We start from the raw sequence: 10171 nt of genomic DNA on the forward strand, positions 1-10171 counted from the left end.
GAGAAGTGGCCAAGAATTTGAAACCATTTTTAATTTGCCACAGGGTGGGTGATGAGAAGTTAGATGTAGTTATTATATACTATTTACCTTTCAAGTAATATTATATTAAAGGGGAAAAGAGAACGATGGTGGTCGTTTGAGAGCACAGAGGTTTTAGGGAAGGGCTTTCTTAGGATACAGATGAGAATATAGATTATGTAGTGCTATGTACAAATATGACCTCAAACTTGCAGCCTGAAACCACAACCATTATGATTTCACAGTTTCCATGGATCAGGAGTCCAGTTGACCAAGGCCAAGTTGATCCTCTGTCATGAAGATCTCACAAAGCTACAATCAAAGTGTCATTTGGGGCTGCAGTCTCATCTAATGCTCAGCTGGGGGAGAGCCACTTCCAGGCTTTCATGGCTTTTAGCAGCACTCAGTTCCTTGTGGGCTATTGGACCAAGGACCACAGTTTTGGTGGCTATTGGCTGGAGGCCACCCTCAGTTCCTTGCCACATGAGACTTCCCTACGTGCGCTAGCTTTCTCAAAGCTAGAAAGAGGGAATGAGTGTCCTTACAAGACAGGCATTATGTATTTTAATCACATATACATAATCATGCACATCCTGTCACAGTCACCATATTCTGATTGTTAGAAAGCAAGTCACAGGTCCCACCCACACTCAACAGCAGGAAATACACAAGGTCATGAATACCAGGAGGTGGGGATTATAGGGACCATCCTAGAGTTGGTTTGCCACAGAAGATTTGGATTTATTTATAGTCTGGAAGGCAATGGCCAGAGTAGAGAAAAATCAGTCTTTAGAGACAGGTCAGGAATGACTGGTGGGCAGGGGTTAAGGTCACATGTAAGTTAGATTTGGAAAGGAGGACTTTTCATTTTCAATCTATAGGAAGAGGAAAGTAACTGGAGAAAGTAAGAGAAGTTTTAAAGTGTGAATGGAAGTTTCCAAGAGAGTTCTCATCAGTGGATCTTCCTGGTATATAGGAGGTGATATTATTTCCTAGGTTTGAGTGTTGAGGAGGGATTCATGCTTTGAGGAAAGTGGAAAATATTTGAAATAGGTACTGTGGAGAATGTTATAGATGTTGATTAGAAGTGAAAATAGGGAGAGAAAAAGATAATAAACAGAAGGCAGGGCTATATTAAGTTGTTTATCATGAATTGATTTAAAACTATTGACCAACAATAAAAGTGATGTTAAAATGGTTGATGATGAGATTTAAACTGTGTAAGGAGGCAAATGAGGTCAAGAATAAGATAAAAATGCTAAGAACAGAGAGTTTGAAGGGCGTGAGATTTCCAAGAAGGTAAATAGTAGGTTAAATAAGGCTAAGAAAGTGAAGCAAAGAGAATTTTAAAAATTCTTAATCTTATTTGAATTTCCAACAAAATTGGAAACACTCTGTTCTTGAAATATTCTCCTCCCTTGGCTTCCATAACATGCACTCTCTGGGTTGTTTCCTACTTCTCTGGAGTGTTGGTTTTGTTCAGCAACTCTTGTTCCTCTCTTCATCCTCAGGGTTTTCCCCTAGGCCTGCTTCTCTTTCTATCCTCTCAGGGTGATTTCATCCACTCTCATGGATTTAATTACTTTCTTAAGGCTGCCAACTTCCAAAAGTTACATTTCTGGTTCAGATTTTCTCATTAGTTTCAGCCTATGCCCAACTGCCTGCATGTCCCATGGGCACTGAAGCTGGACATTTCAAAAATAGAAAGCATCATTTTTCCCTCTCTCCTTGCCCTTCCTTTCCTCCAGTATTCCCTATTTTGGAGAATGGCACCAACACTCACTTATTTGCTCCACTAGGAAACTCAGCGTCATCCCTGACACTACTCTTTTCTTCACCCCATAGCCATCTGTAACTCCCCCTTTCTATGTTGCCATTCTTCCACTCCTGCTGCCATCATATTTTGTCAGATTACTCCATCAGGTTCCTACACTGCCTCACTAGTTCTAATGTAAATTCTCTACAATCTGTTTTCCTCCTGTAGTCAAGGGAGCTTGCAAAATGCAACTACTATGTCAATATACCCCATCCTGACACATATACATCACTTAAAATCCTTTGCTGAAAAAAAGAAATCCTTCATTGACTTCCTATTGCCCCTAGAATAAATAATACAGGATAAGATTTACTGAGAACTTATTATATACTAGGCACCAGGATTCACACTATACATGTTAAAGAACAAATCCTTAGCATGATCTTTCAGGACTTTCATTATCTGGTCCTTATGTAACTCTCCAGTCACATCTCTGTCTATACTTCCCTCTTCACCTGGCTCATTCCAACTTATCCTTCAGATAACAGCTTGGAGGTTACTACCTCCAGGAAGCCTCCCGTTTCCTGGGTTCCACTTGTCTTATGGAATATGAACCTAGTACTTTCTACAGTATTAACCTTCTCATTTGTCTATCTCCAACACTATTCTTATTAGTTATTATACCTGCAATGTTTTTCATGGTACCTGGATCATAGTGGTTGCTCAATAAATATTTGTTGAAAGAATGAATGAATCTAAGAGTTAAAACAATTCCAAGCATTGATAGAGTTCAAAGGAGTGGCTCTATTTGTGTGTGGCTCCACACCTTCCCTTATCTTTTTCCATGTTAATGGCCATTTTTTCACACCTAAAAAATAGATATCTAATATTCAACTTTGAGTTTATGTTAAGAAGTTATGAAATCTCCTACTATTATCCACAAATCTTCAGTAGAGTCCACAATGCAAAAAAGCTTTGAATAAAAAAACGTTTGGGAGGAAATATGGGTTCAACAGCTATATTTCCTTTATTTTATTTTAACTAATTAATTAATATTGTTAAGTTCAATTAGCCAACATATAGTACATCATTAGTTTTTGATGTAGTGTTCAACAATTCATTAGTTGTGTATAACACCCAGTGCTCATCACCACACATGCCCTCCTTAATGCCCATTGCCCCCCTCCCTTCTGTAATCCTCAGTTTGTTTCCTGGAGTCCAGAGTCTCTCATGATTTGTCTCCCTCTCTGATTTCTTCCCAGTCAATTTTCCCTCCCTTCCCCCGTGGTCCTTGGTACTATTCCTTATGTTCCTCGTATGAGTGAAACCATATGATAATTGTATTTCCTGTTTGAGTGATTAAATCATTCAACAGATGACTGGATTAAGAAGATGTGGTCCATATATACAATGGAATATTACTCAGCCATCAGAAAGAATGATTACACAACATTTGCAGCAACATGGATGGGACTGGAGGAGATTATGCTAAGTGAAATAAGTCAAGCAGAGAAAGACAATTATCATATGGTTTCATTCATTTATGGAACATAAGAAATAGGAAGATCGGTAGGAGAAGGAAGGAAGAATGAAGGGGGGTAAACAGAAGGGGGAATGAACCATGAGAGACTGTGGACTCTAAGAAACAAACTGAGGGCTTCAGAGGGGAGAGGTGTGGGGGATTGGGATAGGCCAGTGATGGGTATTAAGGAGGGCACATATTGCATGGTGCACTGGGTGTTATACGCAAATAATGAATCATGGAACATTGCATCAAAAACTGGGGATGTACTGTATGGTGACTAATATAACAAAATAAAAATTATATATAAAAAAAAACAAAAAACAAAACCACCATGCAGCTAAAGGGTCAAATTCAAGAAATAAAGGAATGAATGAGGTCTAGAATTGAGTTGAAGAGAAAATGGTAGCTAGAGTTGACTAGGCAAAAACATAACCCCATAAAATCCATGAGGACATTGGGAGGCGCAGAGTATTTCCCAGACTGTATGAGGTAGAGATTTGAGCCAATTTTATTTTAATCTCAAAACACAAAGTGTGCCCAATTGACACTGAGTTGTGAAAATCAAATGTATGTCTATGGTTATCTTTATCATTAATGTTATGACTGCAAACCATTCAGCTTTGTCTTTAGCTACATGGAACAATAGAAGGAATGGGAAGGAAGGATTATCAATACATTTGGGTAAAGACAGTGTATTTTTGAGTAGATTCAAAAGGAACTTTGTAGGGCATGTGATATGATGAGCACTGGGTGTTATATTCAACTAATGAGTCATTGAACATTATATCAAAAACTAATGATGTAGTATACCTTGGCTAATTGAATTTAAATAAAAAAAAGAATATTAAAAAAACAAAAAAAAAAATAAAGAGAACTTTTGTGAAAGAGAACTTTAGTTTTAAGTTCTTGTAGAGGAGCTCAAAAGAAGGCATGCCCTGCCCTTGACAAAGTATAAATTTTGGTATTGTAGAATGCATGGGGTATCTGTTTTTTGCTTTCTTTCCAACTAAATGTATATCTTTCCTCACTTGCCTTTTTTCATAACTTCATCTCTTTGTTATTTTAGATGTAGCATGCCTGGACATTGTTGACAGTCATCACCTGGCATCCCATCCCATTAGACCGGAATGGTAAGAAGAGCTTATGAGAAGGCATGCAGACCTATGTGATCCTGCCTGGAGACCAGCATGGGAGATGAGTAAGCGCAGTGGTTCTCATAATAAGGTACCCAGTCAAGGAGCATTAGCATCACTTGGGATGATGTGTACTAGGAATGTGAATTCTTGGGCCCCAATTAAGATCTACTAAGTCAGATTCTTGAGGGATGGGGCAAGCAATCTGTGCTTTCATAAGCTCCTCAGGTGATCCTGTTACCTGTGAAATTTTGAAAATCAGACTGGGCTGGGTTTTTGCCATGAGTCATTTAGTAACCACAAGTAATAGGTGCTTAAGATTTTTTCTCTCCTCAAAGTGCTTACTACTGTGATGTCTTTGGGAGTTAGATTCTTTAAGTGATGACGATGAAAAACATATCTGCAGAACACTGAATAGTAGCCTGAGAAAACACAATGGTTGCTAACTAGGATTTTTTTGTGGAACAGTTCAGTTTGTGAAATTCCAGAGAGTACTTGAAGCAAAGCCTACCTCTCTAACTTTCACTTTGACCATCCCATGTCTTGAGTTCTGTCGTTTTTCTAGTACAAGCTATGAAAATCATCCCACTTCCTTTTTACATTCATCACAATCACTTGCAACATAAATAAATCTCAGTTTGCTATGAAGTGTCTGGGTTTCCTCCAAGTGGCAGAGAAGCTTTTCTCCTGGCATTCTTGCCTCCACATGACTAGAGATTAAGAAATGTCTCCGTGCATGCTCCTGGGCTTACATTTAGTTTCCCTGTTGAGATTGGGTATGAGGGAGTAATGGATAAAAAATGGTGACAGTTACTTTCACTCCGAGAGAAACTGGAAGGCACGAATTCAACAAATATTAATCATTATCGTTTTGTGTGCTATGTAAGGAGAAAAGAAGAGATGTATATAAATAGCTAAAAGACAATATGATAGGTGTTATAATACGGATGTGTATAAAATACAGAAAACTAGATGAGGAGTGTCTGATGGTGTGTCACACTAATGGGATGTGTGGTTCTTGGCATGCATGATATTTTACATGGTATTAAGTTCTTCCAGTAAAATCGTACAATACACAGTTTAACATTATTTTGTATATATTTTTATTTATGTCACATGAATGCTACATCGAAGCATCCATATTTTAAGTAGATAAAATACAAGTTAATTCAATGTATGACAAATTGTAATAAAGCATAAATATATATTTTCTTGCCTGTTACCTAAAACTGAAGTTAAGCCTAAAGTCATAAACAGCTAGAACATATATTATTACTGTGTTAGGAGAAAGAAATAAATTTTAACCAATATCCAGAGCATTATCTAATTCAATAGAGAAGCTTGGGTTCCCAATACCTAATCACATATACACATTGAGATTGTAACCATCCTCAGAGAGGCCTTCCCAGACCTTCCTATATTAAGTGGCTCCCTGCATCCTTTCGTTTCTGCAGAACACCTTGATACATCCTGCTCTTATTTTATGTATTACTTGTTCATGATCTCACCCTCCCACTGGAATATAACTTCCATGAGGATACATGCTGTGTCCTTCCTGCTCACCATGGTATCCTAGCACTCAGAACAGTGTCTGGCTCCTAGAAGGAGCACAATATTGAGTGAATGAATATACACATGACAAGACCAAAGTAGGACATGAAAAAATAAAGGTAGTTGTGTGATAAGAAGGAGTATTTTTCGATATAGAACTTCCTTCAATATTGGCTTAGTATCTCAATATGAAAAATATTTTTTAAAGTGAATTGTAATTTCAGAGGCATATTCCAAAGGAAAGACCTGACAGGCTGCTTTCTATCTATGTTATTCAGCTTGCAAACTCTAGTTCTCACCCCAGGTTCTATCTTTTAGAGAGGAAGTCTGGAAATCAAAGACCTTCCTTCATAGACTTCTGTTTTCTTATACAGCCAGACAAGTCTCAGCATCATGTCTTCTCAGAGTGGTTGAAGCTTGTCATGTACTTCAGTTAATACCCAATCTCTTGCTCTTCATGTCCCCTCTTTTTTTTTTTTTTGTTACATTAGTCACCATACAGTACATCCCCAGCATGTCCCCTCTTTTATCTTCTTGTCTTCTACCATCACACCATCCCTGATTCATGCTGGTAGGTGGGGGCTATTTTCAGAGTCCCATCTTAACTTTAGAATTTAGTCCAAGTCCCTAAACAGGTCTAGCAGCACTCACCTTAAGCTGCATTTTAATAAATGACACTAGTTACCACCTATTTTATGTACTTTAATATGACCAACTATTTCATACAGCAATTCTGTGAAGTCAGTCTCCATGTTCATGATGAAATATTAAGCAGTTGTCCCAAACAGCAGAGTGTGGGTGGAAGATAGAGTTCCATGACTCCTGTGCTAGAGGGTTCAGCTAGCCCCATGTGGGTGCTACCTAGGACATAAGGCACTCAGCATAATGCTTCCATCCCTGATCTATCTTCTAAAACACACATAGCTGAAAAACCGAAAGCAGCATTTATGTTGACTCCCTTGTAGCTAGGGTTCTGGAACTGAACATATTTCTGCAATGAGATACCACTTGTGGAAGGTGGAAGGGGAGCAGAAGTCATTCTGTGCTGCTAAGGCCTGAAGTTTACAGTTGGACTCAGCATTCCAGTATGTAGTACTCAGCCCAGTGAGTATGGGAGGCATTTGTTTTAGCAGCAGAGGCAACAACAGTATCAGCCTTCTGATACTGATTTTCACCTATGGTGATGTATCTTTGAAATCAGAAGTCTGGTGGTGGCTTACCAACTGCTTGCACTAGGCTATGATTTTATAGATGCTTGATATCCTGTATGAAGTTTCATTGTGCTTAAAAACCCTGACTGCTGCTATTCCCTTGGTAAAAGGGAGTCAGTCAGATTCACTCTATATGACTGCTTTGGACTCTCTTTTTTTTTTTTTTTTTTTTTTGAGGAAGCTTAGCGCATAGTAAGTGCTCAATAAATATTTATTGAATGCAGTAGTTGCCCAATACAAAGAAGTTTTATTGAAAAATCATATTATGTGTTCTACATTAAGCAAATTACAGAATTTTAAAGTCTCTAAGTATTCTAGTATCTCAATATATAAAACAAATATGAGAGATAAAATAATGATCAAAATTTATTTCTTACCTTAAATAAAAGTGATACAAGAGATACTGTGCTTCATGCTCTCATAAAGATACAAGTCAAGTACCATGAGATCAGATTTGCACTTATTTACTTCTCCTCTCTCTGGAAGAGTATTAGACATCTTCACCCCCATAGACTTTGGACTTGGCCATTCAATATGCTTTGGCCAATGGAATGTGAGAGAACCAGATGCGTGTTACCTCCAAGTAAAAGATGCAAGAGTCATTGTGAGTTTCTACCAGCTCACTTGTTCTTTCTCTCAGCCTAAAGAGTAACCCAGATTGGGTTGATCCTTTAGGCTGGGTCTCAGAATGAAAGGATACACAATATATATGTAATGAGAGTAAGAAACCTTTATTTTAAGCCACTGAGATTTGGGGGTTGTTTGCTCTTGCATAGAAATAGGTTGATACCCATGGAAGACAGAAATTTCATTTTGTAGCAGATCTTGAGTAAGTATTCTGGGAGGAAGAGGTGCAATGTAAGATTTACTCTGAGACATAAGTAAGATTTCAATGGACAGAGAAGGCAGAAGAAAGAATATATGTATATATGCAAGGCTACAGATGTGGAAAAATTCAGGCAGTCTGGGGCATAGGGTAGAGAGTAACAAATAAGCCGATAGATCTAGAAAATATGGTATGAATGAAGAGAAGTAGAGCTAAAGTTGGGAAAATCTTTCAACCACATTTAGAGGGACTTGAACCTCAGGGGTTCAGGGCTTCAAAATTTCTTGAAGTAGACATTTAAGAGAGTCTCTGGAAGAGATAGCAGTCAAGAGGATGTCTCTTGTCTGAAAACATTTAGAGGCTAAGGGGAAAGGGCCGGTTCAGAAGTAATATTTGAAGATACAAGAGAGAGGAAAATTGGGATCAAAGAGGAATGCTTGGAAAAGTTTTTCTAAAGTCAGGAAAGAAAAACAATAACAAGCATAAGTGAAGATAATGAGAAATTCGAAAGCACGGTGACTTCACACCAGATGCCCTGATCTCAGTGAAGTGTGGGAAGATTATTGAAAGTGATGGTGGGACTGGGGTAAAACAGCCTTGGGAACCATTGCCTGAGATGAGGAAATAGACCCAGGGATCACATGACTTGCCATGAGGGTGGTACAAAGTGCCTGGGCCAACATGTAAAGTACCTATAGAAAAATTCCTGGCACGCGCCTAATTGGTGCTCAGTAAATGTTTGACCCCTCTTTTATTTTTCATTACGTAACTTACCACGTCCCTGAATATGCGCTTTTTTCAATCCACCAACAGGTCAGTGACTACTCTGCCAGTGTATTCCTTCTCCCTGACCCACACTTTTCATTGTATGGTCTTGCAGGCTCTGCCACATCCCAGAAAATCCCACCTTCCACTTTCATGGTTCACAGGCTGGCATCCTCCCCGTAAATCCCAATCTCAGTGTCTGTGATGTCACTTTTGAGTCAATTTCATGTTTACTTCAATCTCAGCCCTTGTACATGCTTGTTGACTCACATGGTTTCTTAAATTCTATTTAGAGAATTAGACATTTGAGAAGTGGCAAAATTGGTTTGCATGTAGACACTGAATCAAAGATTTACCTCAAACCCAACAAAATAAATGAAGCCAGAATGAGGCTTCTGCTTGGCATTTAGCGGGGATGGCACAGATTTCCCCAGCATAGCACATGGAGGAGCAAGTGAACAGCATTCCCTGAAGTCTTACCAGGAGCTCTAAGCTACAGAGTTGAGCCAAATCAGGCTGCTAACCCGATGGGAAAAAAACTTGGCGTGAATATACATATATATGTTACATGTCTACGTGAGCATATAATATCGTATCTATATATAGTCAGCTAAAGCTGGCAATGAAAACAAAAACTGTACTTTCTTGGCTTACTTAAACTGAGTAAAAATAGAGAACAATATGCAAGCCACTGCTAGTTAAAGGGTGTGTGCATTTCCCATGAAGGAATCTGTTAAGAATCTTGCAGTCTGACTGCCTCTTGGTTTGGAAATCAGAGGCCAGCTTCTCATCATGTTCTGTACTAATTTAACAAGATTGACTTCAAACAGTGCTTTTGTACTTAGGCATGATTTAAGGGCAGGAAGAAAGAATTTTCTCTAAGCTAGTCCAAAGTGGGTGATCCCTTTAAGTGAATAGCCCAATAGATGTAGGTGCTGGTGAGGTGGGGGCAGGGAGTCTGGGGTGAATTAATGAACACAAAATAGGTATGTACATTCGTATGCATTAAATGTATATACAGATATACAAGCACTGCTATCCATTTTGTGCACTTTCAAGAATTCATAGAGCTTGGGGCACTGAACAAAAACTCTGGTGATTGTAAACTAAAATTATATCTTAATTTAATTTATCATAATTTAACATTATTTGACATCTGTACTCTCTAAGAAATAATTTACTCAACAAACATATATTGAGCATCTCTTAGGTGCCAGGCACCATATTCAGTGCTAACATACAAAGATGAACAAAGCAGAATTCCTGTGTTTGTGGAGCTCACAATCCAGTGAGTAGGACAAATAAAATTCTGCAGTATTAGTGAGTGATATAAACAAAGTCTTTTGCAATCAGAGAAAATTGTTCCACTTACTTTGCTGTGTAATA

The 10171-nt window shown here is 38.4% G+C and overlaps 1 long non-coding RNA gene across 1 annotated transcript in view; it reads left to right on the plus strand.

Annotated features, from left to right (window-relative positions):
* Positions 1 to 5453, plus strand: part of LOC130543352 (uncharacterized) — a 170478-nt gene extending 165025 nt beyond the window's left edge. Inside the window, exon 3 of the long non-coding RNA XR_008958665.1 lies at positions 4366 to 5453. This is a non-coding gene — a long non-coding RNA (uncharacterized LOC130543352). The remainder of the gene's footprint in view (positions 1 to 4365) is intronic.
* The last annotated feature ends 4718 nt before the right edge of the window (positions 5454 to 10171 follow it).

This window comes from Ursus arctos, unplaced genomic scaffold (genome assembly GCF_023065955.2).
Source record: "Ursus arctos isolate Adak ecotype North America unplaced genomic scaffold, UrsArc2.0 scaffold_11, whole genome shotgun sequence".
Lineage (NCBI taxonomy): Eukaryota > Metazoa > Chordata > Mammalia > Carnivora > Ursidae > Ursus > Ursus arctos.